This window comes from Ammospiza nelsoni, chromosome 1 (assembly GCF_027579445.1).
Source record: "Ammospiza nelsoni isolate bAmmNel1 chromosome 1, bAmmNel1.pri, whole genome shotgun sequence".
NCBI lineage: Eukaryota > Metazoa > Chordata > Aves > Passeriformes > Passerellidae > Ammospiza > Ammospiza nelsoni.
Window position 1 is genome coordinate 89,090,330 of NC_080633.1, and position 14,925 is coordinate 89,105,254.

Consider the following 14,925-nt stretch of genomic DNA (forward strand, 5'->3'; position numbering starts at 1 on the left):
ATAAAAGAAAGTATAAATGAAGAAGCATCCAGTGACATTTCATGTTTTCAGTGATTCAACTGAAATCTAAGGATCTAAGAATATTGTCTAGCCCCTTCAGAACAAGTTCCATTCATTAAATAAGGAATTTTAACTTATTTTTTTTCTCAAGTCCTGTCCACTGTTCTTCCATGGTTTACTGTGAGGTTGGGCTTAGTGCCATAAAAAATTCCAGAAATGCCTTCATTCCTTTCCTATAATAGATCATTAAAGACTGAAACACTGTGTTGAGAATTGCTGTGTTTTTCCTCCACCTGAATTGGGTGTGATGATAGTACATGCATTATGGAAATAATAGGCTGACTTAATACATAGCTTGGCATTTTGCCATGGCATAAATGGGCATACACCAAATTTGCTGAATATTTGTATTGGCTTGTGGTGGTGGCAGTGGGTGTTGGTATCATTTTGAGCAACCAAAGGCATAATATCAAATTAATTTTGTCTGGTTTACTTTAATCTTGGTTGAATAAACAATGACTCAGTAGGTTCAGCATAACAGTGATTGTTGGAAGTTACTTCAGTTTGCACTTTGCCATATGAATCTGTATTCAGAGATGAATAATCACATTTCATATGGATACTCCACGAAACTGAGATTTTTTTGTAGTCCTGACCCTCAGGTCTATGCAAAAGCCTTCACCTTGAGAACTGTCATTGTGTTGTAAATTACAGTGGTTTTAAGGAATTGCTGCTAAGTAGGCAATTCCAGAAGGTATTTTTTAGGATAATTTAAAAGACCATTTACAAGATCATCATGCCCCTTTAAATGTGATATAGATATTTTAAAGACTTCACTGGAAAACATAATGTGTGTGGAAAACGGCTGTTTTCCTACATTACCAGAACAAATAAAACCATAGGCACTTGTTTCCCTTGGCCTGATAAAAGCCTCACAAGGGAAGTATTGCATTCGTATTTGAGAGTGGGAGGTGCAAGATCTTAATTGGGTGACCATTCTTTGGTCACCATTCTTCTTTGGGAAGAATATCTGTACTTTTTGGATGAGTCAAAGAAATACTTCTTATTACTTACTGATGTTCAGCTTAATCACTTCATATTTTCCCCTGTTTTCAAGTGTTCATTCATGTATCATTAGAGATGAGTTATGAACAGGATAAATTGGGTCATTTAGTTATATTTCCATTTAACATATTGCCTGTTTTAAAAGAGCCTGCTGTAATAATTATTATTTGACAAAGTAGTCAGATATTGACAATGACAATTTAGAATCTAATTCTGCTATAGCTGTGTTACTCTAAGGATCAGAAGTCAGATGAAATTCAAGGTATTCTGTGCATTTTGCTGGAAATCCATTTCTAGGCTAACATAACAAATGCATTATTTCTTTACTGTAAATGCTCACACAGTACAAGGTTACCATCTGGTGATTTTTAGCCATTTGAACTTTTTCCTGTCTTTGTTTTCTTGCAGTGAATAGGATAGATTGGAAAAGTTCTTTGAAATGTTGAATTTTTTTGCACTTTTTAAAAATAAGGAATGTTGGAAGCACCTGTTCTGATTCTTATTTTTAGAATACTCCCTGGAAATCTTAAAGATGTATATCGTGAGTTGTCACACTTAAGCCGAGACAAAAGTGTTAGCAAAAAATCTCTTGTCCTGTGAACTGTCAGTCACTGTAGTTGCAGAAATATTAAAGAAAAAAATATTTTTTTGTGTCTAACAGGAACAGCAAATTCTTTTATTTACCCAGCTTTTCTTTCCTGTTCTCCATGCTGTCCTTTTTTGATGAGTTACCTTCTCATTGTAGTTTACTGAGGTAAGCGATATTTGAATTTTAAGTGTCAAAAAGGAAAGATCCTTCTTCATAAAAAAAGATTAAAAAAAAACAAAAAACCAAAACAAACAAAAACCAGCAAAAAACCACCACCACAAAGCCAAAAAGAAAACACAAAATATTTTCACCTCTTCTATTTGTTGCACAAGGCAAAGAAACAGGAAAAAATGGCAGTTCTGGTTCCATGTTCTTTGCTCACCCTCTTGACGGTCATCCAGAATGACCTTGAATCCTATTTTAAGAGTTCAGCACAAAGCTTCCCTGCCCTCCTTGCGCATCCAGCCTCGCCATCGTTTAGTGTCTGAAAATGTGATGGATTTGGATTTATCACTTGCTTTTTGCCTCCCAGGTGACACTGAGTGTTGGTTATGAACTGTTCTTTACTGCACTGGTATCGAATAGAACACAAGAAAGTAATGATTTGTTCAAAATTATTTACCATTATTAATATTTCATATGGGATGAAATTTATACTGGAAAAATGAGTAGATGCTAATGTTGTAGATATTAACACAGACTACTATTACCCTAACTATTTTAAGGCTTTTAAGTTGATAAGGGAACAGCTAGCAAACAATTTTGTGTTAAAAGCAAGAGAGAGTATTTCTAATAAATGATAATTTGAGTCTTTTACTTGCAGATATGAGGCAGGTAGTGCATAGTCTATTTGACCTATTTTTCCTAAAATGAAGAAAAGATAAATCTGAAAAGAATAGCTCCATAGTGTTCATTGCCTGAGGATTGATTTAGATTTATGCAACATGGCATGTATTTCAGAAGATTAACTTATTTTTCTTAGTATCAGAATTAGCTTTTTACCTAGCCACAGTTACAGTTTCATCTCTAGAAATAAAACCATCTCTATAACATGTTCTTCTACCTTTTCCCTTATTATATTGCAGCTTCAGTTAGATACCAACCAGTTTTTCTCACATACTTTGATCTTGCAGCAGTTTATTCCAATTTTGTGTCCTTTGCTCATCATTTTCCTGTGTTGTTCATCTTTCAATGGCTCCTTCTTTATGTTTTGCTTTTTAAATAGCATGACTCATCTGTACCTGTCACACCAATTTACTGAGAATGACATTTTGTCTTTCGGGAAAAAAAAAAGGCTTAGAGAAGTTGCGTGATGCAGGGGTCAAAGGCAGCAAGAGATTTCAGGTCTTAATTTGCACACACTGCCTACCCACTTGTTCTACTTAAGGTTACCATATAGTACTTACAATAACAGTGAAAATCAAGGGGTGAGAGGAAGATTCAGGAAGTAAAATCCTCTAACCCAGAACTGCATGCCTCTGTGTGTGATAAAATGGAATGCTATGGAGTAGAGTAATTAGGAAGAGGTGCACCCTCCCTTAACCTTTAATAGTTTGCAAAAGATTCAGTGGAGATACAGAATCAGGGTGGAAGGATGGGGTCAGATTAGTTTGGGATGGAAGTGGTGTCAGCATGCATTGATTTTTTTTTATTTAAAATTATGAATGGATGACATTAGTTGTGGCTAGTTGTAGCACTGCTAGTGTGTAGTAGCTTTTTTCTCAAAAGAGTGGTAAAATACCTCAGGTACAAGTGACAACCTCTATGGTATCATACTGTGTGGTGATTTAAGGCACAAGCAAGAGTCCTGCAGGAAATGCCATCAGATCACTATTCATTATCCTCATTTGGCTGATACGGTAACTGGAGGCATTTTTCCACCTAGAAAGCAACCAATTGCTGTCTGAGTCCAAATAGTCTTAATTACTTAGGCTTAAGTTGTAGCAGAAAAAAAACTGTATATGTCAGAATATGTTTATGGATGCTCTTTGTGTCTTTCAAGGAAATTTGTTCTTCATGAAATTAGCTATGTCTTGTCATTTTACTTTAGTTCAGCACCTACCAGCAACTCCAAAATAAGTCCTTATAGAAGAAGTAGTAATCTATGGCTGGACTGTGTAGAACTTTGGAACTACATTAGATTTTATGTTTTCACGCTTGTAATACCAGAATGATTCCTTTTGTGTGCTAAATTTATTTACAACTTGAATTTCAAACACAGCATTACCCATCTGGGTATTTTGAGACAACGACTTACTGAAAATTATGAGGTAGCTAGAGATGGGATTTATGGTCCCCATTCACTCTGTTGGCCAAGACATTTTTTCAGAGCTGTTCAAGCTTCGTGCAATGTGCTATTTTATTCCATAGCAGACAGACAAAGATAAATACTATCATTTTAAGCGAGTGTATGAGGTATCCTACATTTTTATGAAAAAGATTTTGGGGATTTTTTTATATTATGTTGCATGGTGGACCTTTTAAACTCATCAAGAGTTGCAAGTGTGGGTCCCATGGATCTTAACAAATGATATACTGCAACCAAAACTTCACAAAATCATTGTTCAACACTTTGCAGAATGCAGAAAAATGTCTGTTTCACTCAAAGTCTAATCATTGTATTGCAGAACTTTGAGACACTAATAAGGATGCATTGAGCTTTTGCAAGCCTATTGCCAGTAGACAATGTATTACTCAATAAATCCCTCACCAATGATCAGATAGCTAATGGAAAGTGCTCCAGACTCCAAGTAACAATATTTGCTTTCTCTAGTAGCCCAATGTTTACATTTAAAAGATCAATCAAAATATTTATTAGCACAATATCTACAAAAGAATACTCAGATTGATCCTGGATCATTGAAAAATAATGTATTTTACATCAGGTTTCAGAACAGTTCCCAGGACTTTGGTCTAGTTTTCTCCCTGGTTTTATTTGCAGGCCAACAATGTCCTTGTTTAGGTTTTTCCTATATCTAGGGGGTTTTTTTTCTACATCTATTGCTAATGAATATTAAATTTCTTTCCCAGCAATAAAAATCTGAAATTTGTCCTTTATGCATGCCTTCTAGACATCCTCTGCTTTCACAGTAGCTCTCTGCAGCTTATCTTCTGTGCCAGCAGCCCTAGTGTGGGGTCAACTCTCACATGGGGTTTCAGCAATGTACTGTCAAGACAGAGCTGGAGCCTGGGGCTGCTCTCTAAAGATGTGTGTGACTCCTCTGCGGAGACAAATGCACAGGGGTGTCATGGTATTGAAATCATGGCATTTTACTCATACAGTTAGCATTCAGTTTCTATATATTGATAAGAAGATGGATCGCTTTGATTTTTTTTTTTTCCCCTACTAACCTTGAGCTCACAATTTCATTAACAGAAATACCACATGGCTACGATTAATTAAATGTTAAATCTTGAATTTCATTAGCTCTTGTTTGCATTGGTAACCTTAACCCACATAAAATTTAGAGCACAAATGAAAAAATAACTATTTGTTGTCCAGTTCTTTCATTAGGACATGGTTACATTTGGCATTAATCTGTTTTCTGTGTTGTCTCATCTTGCAGCAGGTAGCAGGAACAGAAATGCTGGAGTCTAAAATTGCATTCAGCTGTTAATAGGTACTTTATATCTTAGCCTGCAGCAAAGATTGCTTCTGTGTGAGAATGTTGGAACTGCACTTGCCACTAAATTACTATGGATGTTTCTCATGCATTGTAAAGAAGACTATGTAAGTCTGTGCTATCTTTTGAAAGTTGTCCTGACTCAGCATACAGTATTGCCAAATTATTTGTTGCTCCAGGCAAGGTCCTAGATATTTCCTGAGGAATATTTCCCTCCAGAGAGGATGGGTTCCAGAATATTCATGGACTTGAAGAGTACAACATCTACAACATTTCTTTCACTATGCCACAGTCTGCCTGTGGGTGGACTTTAAATAACTACTGACCTCCTTGCTACTTCTGAGACATAAATTCAGACTGTAACTGAAGCATGGTGACTTCTTCCCATGACTTCCCAATGACTGGGGATGGAGACTGACACAGAGATCCTCTCATGCCAGTATGTGAAAGTTTTGCAGAGAGGTGTTGCCAGATTGTCAAACTCAAAGAGCAGTGCATGCTATTTACTTACACACTACTGATAATTTTAGATGCTTAATATAACAGGTTTCTAACATTTTGAGCTCTCCTCTACTTGTAAATATTCATTCCTTAGACAACAGAGATGTTAGGTGTCAAGAAGATGGATCCAGGCTCTGCTCAGTGGTGCTGAACAATAGGAAAAGAGGTAACAGTGAGAAACTGATGCACAGGAAATTCCACCTGAACATGAGGAAGAACTTTACTGTGCAGGGGACTGAGCACTGGAGCAGGGTGCTCAGAGAGAGTGTGGGATCTCCTTCATTGGAGATTCTCAAGAAACCATCTGGACAAAATCCTGTGCCATGTGCTCTAGGATTACCTTGCTTGAACAGAGATTGGTGATCCACTATGGACCCTTCCCACCTTATCCATTCTATGATTCCATGTTTTTTAAGACACCTTAAATATTAAATATTAGGACATGCTGTATTGCCAGACCTATAAGAAGGGTGGAAGTGGGTTTTACAAGGTTTCCCAAGATACCTGAGCACACAACATCTTGGAAGTTTGGAGAGATAGTAGACCTTATTACCTCGTGTAGGATATAATTTGGTTTCCTCATATCCTACAGGCACTTGCTTTTAGGGTGCCATTTATTTGCTAGGCAGTACTGAGAGATATAAGGGTTCAAATTCTTTCCTTGGAAATAAGAGCTTCTCCTGTCTGGATAATAATAGCCTTTTATTTCATTAGGGTACACCATGTATCCTGCTGTCTGTCATTTCATTTGCCAGAGTTTTCAACATGCCATTAAAGGTAGTGCCAGTAACAATGGGAACGAAAATAAAAACAGGAATGAGAACAAAAGAACCCCATTGATAAAAAATGCAAGAGGAAGTAAATCTTTATGCTCAATGTATTACAACTCACTGAGTCACTGGGCTTGAAATGAGATCCCTGGATTTGTACTTTACTCTTGTGTCTTGTTCAGTTGAGATGTAAAAGCTTCCCCATCCTGAGTTAATTAAAGAACTGCCATTAATGCAAATTTGTTTGAAATTAGCTTTCATGCTGCATGCACAGGGAAGAAAAAGTTGGCAGATTTGAGTGGCAGAAATCTGTGCATACATCTGTGTGCCTCTTCAGGGTCCTAAGTCATCTTTGGAATCCAACTCTTTTGTTGGATTGTGGAACTCAATGTCATTGCTGAGATGTAGGTCTGCCATGGAGTACTCATTTCACTGAGGTCCTGGACTGCAAATCCATAAAAGCTGTTTCTTTTCAGACAGGACATCTACTGTCAACTGCAGAAGATGTAACAGTTTGCATTAGTTTGCTACTAGTTTCATTTGTCCCCTGTGCCAGGACTTCCCAAACCAGCTTGGTGCGTTCCTAGACCGTATGGGTGATTTTCCTGCCTGCCATTTCTCATTCCTAATTTAATTCTTTCACGCTCTGTATAAGACCACCAAGATAGGATTTTCCTGCTGCCCCACAATGGGTGTTCCTACATGGATATTTATTGACTCCAGCTCCATGAGAAAGTGTGGTGACCTTACCAACTCCAGCATCTTTGGTCAGGTAGAGTTTCATTTCACAAGATATGTCCAGCCATTTACCAAGATGAATTTGCCTTAGATTATCAGAAAATAAAGTGAGATGCAAATTATGGGCAAAAATACTGTCAGACCTCTGTTTGAAAACCAGACCTGTTTTCATTCTCAAGCTTAAATGGAGGGAAAGAGATTAGGTGTTGCCGCCCAGATGAGGATACAATTACTGGACAGCTTTAAAAAATGGACTGCTTTTTTTTCCATTTTCCATTGTGTTGCTTCCTAGGGTTCCTCTCCTGGAATATATTGTGGGCATTATTTATGTTCACTGTGGGATATAAATTGCAAGCATACAGCAAACTGTGATGACCCAGATTGTTTTTCTATGCAAGAAAGCTTCCCGTTCAGGATTATCTGAATGTAAATATGATGTGTCATCTGATCCGAATAATGAAGACTTTGAAAATTCATTTATCTATTAAGTGTTGATAGAAAACCTACACCAGATAGAGATTTTTCATCACTTACATTTTAAAGTACTCTCTCTCAGAAAGATTACACTGCATCAAAAGATTTGCACTTAAGACATCATCTGAGTAAAGTAATGCTGCACAAAATCTTTGATTTAAAATCAAATTAGAAGAGGAAGCCATATTTTTTTCTCTAAAAAATGTGAAAGTTAACCATTTGTAGATAGCCTCCCAGATATCAAACTTTGGGTGTGTTGGCAAAATGCTGGGGAGAGCATGCTTGTCTTATTGAACCTAGATTACAGGCTTGTAAAAATGTTGTAGTGAAAGTTAATGGCTTGATAACTGAAAATGTTAACCTTTGCACTGCTGTTTCTGGGCTGAACATACACCATTCAAGCTTCCTGTTGGCACTGACAGCTCTGTTACACACCCCCTCATCACTAGGAGAGCATTACATTTTCATTTCTTCAGTATAGCCTCTGATCAATGTCATAGCTGCCCTCAGCCCTTGAAAACGCATTCTGTAACTAAGAAAAATTATAATTTTGAGGTGAAATATGAACAAGCAAGCACTTTTCTCAGAATAGGGAAGTAAGTTTCAGTGGGTGTACAGTGGCTGTAATGAAAGCAAAGTGAAGCCCTTCTTTTGACAACTTGAATGAAAGTGTCCTTCACACAGTCACACCCTCAGAAGAATGAACTTGCTTTGGACACCAGGAGCATGAAATGCAAGGAGCTGAATGTGCTCTTCTGTAAAGTGGACCTGTGAGATCTGACACAGTTCTTTTGGTCTCTAGCAAAGAAATACCCAGACGATGGAAAGCGGATTATGACTAACTCTAACTCGTTCCCTTGTTAGCCTTCTTGCTAGGACCTGTGAGCATCCAGTGTTCTAAGGGGTTTGAATCCTCAGTTCTGCTCAAAGATGGGAGCTGGATTCCCTTTGCCTTGGTGTTATCTGATTCTCAGGTATCTAGCCCAAATATCTGTGCTAGCAAAAGGTATAATTATGAAGAAGTTACTGGTATTTTGCATAGATAAATAGAGCATTGTTTACTGACTGACAGCAATAGGCATAAATGAAACAGATCCACTTTTTGCTGGATTTGGACTGGTCATAGAGATGGAGTAACCTGTTTCTGTCATTACTCTTGATGTGTAAAAAGGGGATGTTGCACCAAACACTGATACAAAACAAAAGCCAAGTTTTCTTCACTGATACTTTCTTACCAGCTTAGTTCTTAGTCATCACACTGATAAGCAATAAAAATAAGGAAAGTAAATTAATGGATTAGAGCAAGTGAGTGAATATAATGCTTTAAGTATTGAATTATTTTGAAGAAAGTAGAAGATTAACTATGATGCTTTTATTTTCTTTCTTGAATCAAAAATCAAACTATTCTCTGAGCCACTAAATTAGACAAGCAGATTTATGTTTTGTTTCTTGTGTTTTATGAGTGGCGTTAATTACATGGGCATTGAACCACTTTGGAAATAAACTGAAAAAAATACTGAATGAAAAATGTCTTTATTCCTGCTGAAATGAGCCGGAAAATAGTTCTTATATTGTAATGTAGAAATCTTGCAATGCTATCTAACCAATAGGAAGTAGCATCCCAAAGAGGGTAAATATTTTAACAAAACAAAAAAGCTTTTTGTTATTATCCTTTGACTAATTTTTTTTTTCTTTTCAATAATCTCAGTTGTTCCAGTAATTCTCAGTAGTGCAATATCCAGTAGTACCTTTCTGTTAAAACAGATGGCTATATTACTGTAGGTTTCTCTGCAATGTGGCTTAAAGATGCTGACTAATTTTGCAACACAGTGTTTGTTTCATGTTGCAAGAAAAAAAAAGCAAATATTTTTCTGATATGATCTCATCATGTGGGCCATTGAGACTAATCAAACTATATTATAAAACCATATTTTGTTCTCTTTTGCATTTCTCTGTACAGCAGTTGGCTATCTGTGATGCTCATACATTGCATTGAAAATTTTATGTTGGAGAAATCACTGTTGTTTCATAGGAATATCTTTATTTTCCTCAGGAGACTCATCTCCCTAACAAAACAAAAAAAAAAGCACATGTGTATGCACACGGTCTGTCTTGTGTTTGTAGTATTTTAGTATTTTCTATTAATTTTTTTCTTCATTGAATATGAATAAATAGTATTTCGTGTCACATACATATGAAAAAAAATTAGGTCCACATACCCTGTTAAAAATTAGGAAAAAGGTTGGATGACTGATCTAAAGAAGATAAGAGCTTAAGAATAATTGATGTTGTCAGTGGCTGAGTATGTTTAGCAGAGTTTGAGAGAAATTGCAGTCAGTATGAATTTGATATGTCCTGTCATCTTGGTTAGCTCATCTTGTAAATATTTTTTTTTGCTTTCTGAGGGGTCATAATTTCATGGTGATCTGTGCCTGCAGCAAACTATACTATGTTCAAGCAAGTACATTTCCTCAAAATGTTAGTTGAAAGCAAAATGCAACCCATTTGTCAATACTTACTCAAGTCCTTGCCAGCAGGTCAAATCTTCCTCAAGCCAGGGACTTTTCCTCTTTTTGGAGGGTTCCATCACAAACTGTAAGATACAATTGCTCCAGCTGTAGGTTTTAGTGCTTAAAATAACAAATCAAATGGGGTCACAAGTGGATCAAGCTCTTCTGGATCCCGCTCCATCAGTGTAAAAGGTTACAGCATCCTGTGGGCTGTGCCGTCCATCCTCCAGCTGAGCAGGCCCTGGAGCAGAAATATCAGAAGAGAGCATGTATCAGCTTCTTGACTGCAAATCACAGCCCAGCACATCTACTTCAACTCCTCTGCATTCATATTCCAGGCTGTCAGCTGGAGCCTCTAAGGAACAGCCAGCTTGCTGCAGGAAGATTAACATCCAGCGAAAGTGGGAAAAGAGAGAGGGTTCAACCAGTTGATGGTTGCATCTTAAATCTGTTGTTCCTCTTTTCTTGAGCTTTTGGTAGAAGACCAAAGACTAAAATAAGCCTGGTGCTGAAATTTAGTTGTATGATTGATGTCCTCTTTCGTCTTTTTTTCCTTCCCTATTTTTGCTTCTGCACAAGAAAGGCTGACTAACAGGTTTTGGATTATCATGACTTCTGCTTGTTTAGAAAGAAAATCCGATGCCACAAGAATCTTTTGTGGTTTTTTTTCATATACAGCTAGAGGAGAACTATAGTCTTTAAGGCTGCAAAATGCACTCATCAGGGATAACTAAATTGTAATATCTATCAAGTGCAATAATTCCCACAAGCATGAAAAGTGCATAATAAAGCAACAAATCTTTTACAATAGAAAATGTGTGTCCATTATGCTTTAAGAGAGGAGAATTTATATATTAATGCTGAATGCAGTGACAATTTATTTTTACAGTGAATATACTGTAAAATACTCCCACTATCTGCCAATCCAAGCATTGTACCCAGGACATACATAGTATTGGGCAGCAGGTTTTTTACAGAACATCGGATGTTAATGACACAATTTAGCTTTTCTTACATATTTCCTTAAATCTTTATCTTACCTGTATGATATTACTCAATAAATGTATGAGGATTTGAAAATCCATTCTGGAACTCTTATGTTAGCCTTCAGATTCACTGTATTAGCCTGCTTGAGTAAAATGATAATACAATGATGTTTTCTCCATCAAATTCACCAAAGGCAGGATTTTTTTTTTTTCATTTTGTGAATACCAGCATGCTGATCTTTGTTCCCGGATGTTGACATCATGACAAGATTTGTGAAAATGCTGTTTCTAAAATACTGCTAAGCTTTGTGACTGAAAAGCTTACGGGCCATATAGTGTCCCTTGGGTGAGCTCAGAATCTTCAATGGAAAAATCAGTAAATCCCTCATATGTAATTATGGAAAGGTTCCTCTAAAGAATATGTTCAGAAGAGATTTTCCAAAGAGTCTAAAGGAATGAAGTGCCTTGTTGATTTATCTGTATAAAATTATCTTGTCAATCAGTATTTTCATCCCCATAGCTGTTGGAGAAGAGAGCAAAGCTCCTCTTTAATGCATAAATGCTCTATAACTTAAATCACACTTTGTTGGAACACGTATGTCAGGCAGGCATGGCTGATCAAATTACTGAGCACATTGGCTCTGTGTGCCTTTTCCCTTTTAAAACTTAGTATTCAGAAAAAAGATCTATGTCCTCTCCTTTTTTATTGCATTTTCAGGGTGAGAGTGAAAGGTGAACGATGTAAGAGAGAACTTCCCTTGGAGTTCAGCAGCCCTTGGATTTGGCACTGGATGCTTTTCACTCTGCTAATATTTTTTTCATAGAATACAATCGCTAAAACCTTGTGTGTGCTGGATTAGTAAGGCAGCCCTGCACAGCCCTGTCAAAAAAATCTCTTCTATGTGATTCTCTTGTTTCAGTCCCCTCTCTGTTTTCTCTGATGTTGCCAAGACAGAAACGATGACAATTATGGGGGAGTAGGAAAGGGTAGGTGGAAAAGTAGATAGAAGATTGCAAAAAAACCTCAACAAACAGTAATTCTGAGATGTTTATATAGTAGAAACATATATTTAGTCCTGAAATTATTTAAACCACCTAGTAAAACTCAATTTAAAATGTCCCATTCCCATTTATGTTAATGAAGAATGATGTTTGGCTGATGTTCCATCTCTTAGCTGTCCTGTTCCTCTCTTCTTCTCCCCCTCCTACTCATTTCATTACTGACTGATTATCTGAAGGTCCTGCAAGTTAGCAGGTGTGGATGAGACTAGCACTGACAAGTGCGTGTAACTGGCCTTTTCATTTTTGTTTCTGAGTGCGTGTGGACTAGCTGTCACTCTTTCTGGTATTTATACCACTGGCTTCCATGAAGGTACTGGGCTTACTACTTGAAAGCTTTTCCATTTAGGGAAGAAACATGAGTGTTTCTTTTAAACACTCTAATAATGCTGTTTTCTGCTAATAAAATAAGCAAACAAGAGCCTTAGTAACTACAGTAAAAGCAATTATCCAAGTACAAACAATAATCCAAAGATAATTTCTATTTCTGTGTCCCTCCACTTCTGTGCTGCTAGATGGGAAAATTATTTGATTCCTGTGCTAATCCACTTGAGTCAGAAGGCGTTTTCCATTGAGCTCTACAGTGCACATTTTTTTCACCTTTGGGCACCTCTGTGAAGAAGGCAGGGTGCTGGGGTCCAAATAAAGCAGCCCAATTTATACAGGCAGCTTCTTGAGTGCAACTGTCTTGTTGCACAGCCACAGCTCAGTTATATGAGTTACAGAATACAGCCTGTTCTGTAAATATTTAGAAGGACTACTTGACTGCAGTATGTTAATTTTTTTTTATTTCACTGTGTTCAGTCAAAGCTGCTTAAGTTCTCACCAAAAATATTTTTTGCTTTCTACTGGTTGCAGCCACACATTGCATTATGACAAAATATATACATGTTTACAAGTAGGTGTTTATCCAAGCCTATATCTATGTGTAGTCATACAGAGATTATTGGTAAGTTTAAGAATAAAATTTTCTGTATTTGATTATTGGCCATGTTTAATGGCAGCTAATGAGGTTTGGTTTTGAGGGAATATTATAGCTTGGGATTTTTCCATGCATCACCGAAGTGAAGGAGATTCAATCACCCCACTGAAATAAGTGGATATATAAAATTATTTTATCACTTGTCTAAAGTGCAAAAAGCTGTCTTGTGCTTTGCTTATAACATTAAATTTTTTTTAAAAAGAAGGAATACTGAAGGACGTACCTGGTTTATGGCAATACATATGCAGACTTTTATTTCACAGAATCACAGCATCATTGAATTGAGGTTGAAGGGAGCATCTTGAGATCATACTGTACACACCTCCTCCTCAAGCAGGCTCAACTAGAGCAAGCTGACAAGGGCCCTGTCTAGTTGGGTTTTGAGTATCTCCCCAGAATGAGACCCTGCAACCTCTCTAGCAGCCAATTCCAGTGCTCTTAGCAATTCCCATGCTAGGAATTGTTAAATAATGTAGTACAACTTATGGCTTAAGACTGAAGATAAGTTTTAAGGGTTTTTTTTAAACTTAAGAAATAGTCTTCAAATGCATACAAGATCATTTGATGGAAATGAGACATAAAAACCTGCAGATGTGAACATTACCTTGATCTAAAAAACCATAGAGTATAATAAAAGTACAGATCATTGTTTTCTTTCACATTTTCTACATTTCCTGTTGTTGTGAAGCTGGGGTTTTGCTCCTGGTTGGTACACATAATAGCTCTAAATATTTCTTTGAAAATAAAATGGGATTTAGAATAAGAGAGGGGTTTTTTGTCTGTGTGAAGGTTTGAGTTTCCCCCCCTAGTATTTACGTTGGGATTTCACATATCATATTTCTTTCACTATGTGAATAAACAATTCACATGATATGTGCACTATAAGGAATTCTTTGATGGCAAGAAGTTTTCCATATCCCACAATTCCTATGGACATTGGGATGTTTGAGAATTTTTCATGGGTTTTTAACATTTTCTGGAGTTTTTAACTTCATTAACAGTATCCACAAATATTTGCTCCACAAATATTTTTCTATGATAGATATATAGGCTATATTGTTCTTGCAGCAAATAAGAAAATGAAATTTAATTTAAAATAGTTTGTTCAATAATTTTATTTTATTCTTTGTGTTCATATATGAACATGTCAAAGTGGAAATTGGTAACAAAAACATACATAGAATTTTGCAGGGGACCAGATGTGTTGTGTGTGACATGAAAAATCGCGCTTTTGGGTGATTCAAGAAGATGTAGACAGATAGAGATTAAACTCAGAGGGAATTCATTGCCAGCCATTAGGCAGGCATTCTAGGATATTCCAGTGCAATTGTGCACCTATGCACTAGCGTGTGGATGTACAAAGAAATATTTCTCAGTGGAAGCAAGAATAAACAGCCCCTCATGCAGCTAAACAATGCTCGTGGAAGCCTTGACCTGACATTCTGGGCAGAATGAATGGGTAGTTAGAGAGAAACTACCCAGACTGCAGCCCATGCTTGGTAGCAGAAATGCCAGTTGCAGTTTATGGAAAAAAATGGTCTGAGAATCTGTGACTGACTCTCAGAAACAAGAAGAGGGAAGACATCTTGGACACAGAGCTTGCTGTAACAGAAAACCGAATCAAACCA

The 14,925-nt window shown here is 36.8% G+C and overlaps 1 protein-coding gene across 2 annotated transcripts in view; it reads left to right on the forward strand.

Annotated features, from left to right (window-relative positions):
* The window catches only part of LOC132082512 (poly(rC)-binding protein 3-like), a 496,107-nt gene that overhangs the window by 60,623 nt on the left and 420,559 nt on the right, over positions 1 to 14,925 (forward strand). The gene's annotated exons all lie outside the window — the stretch shown is intronic.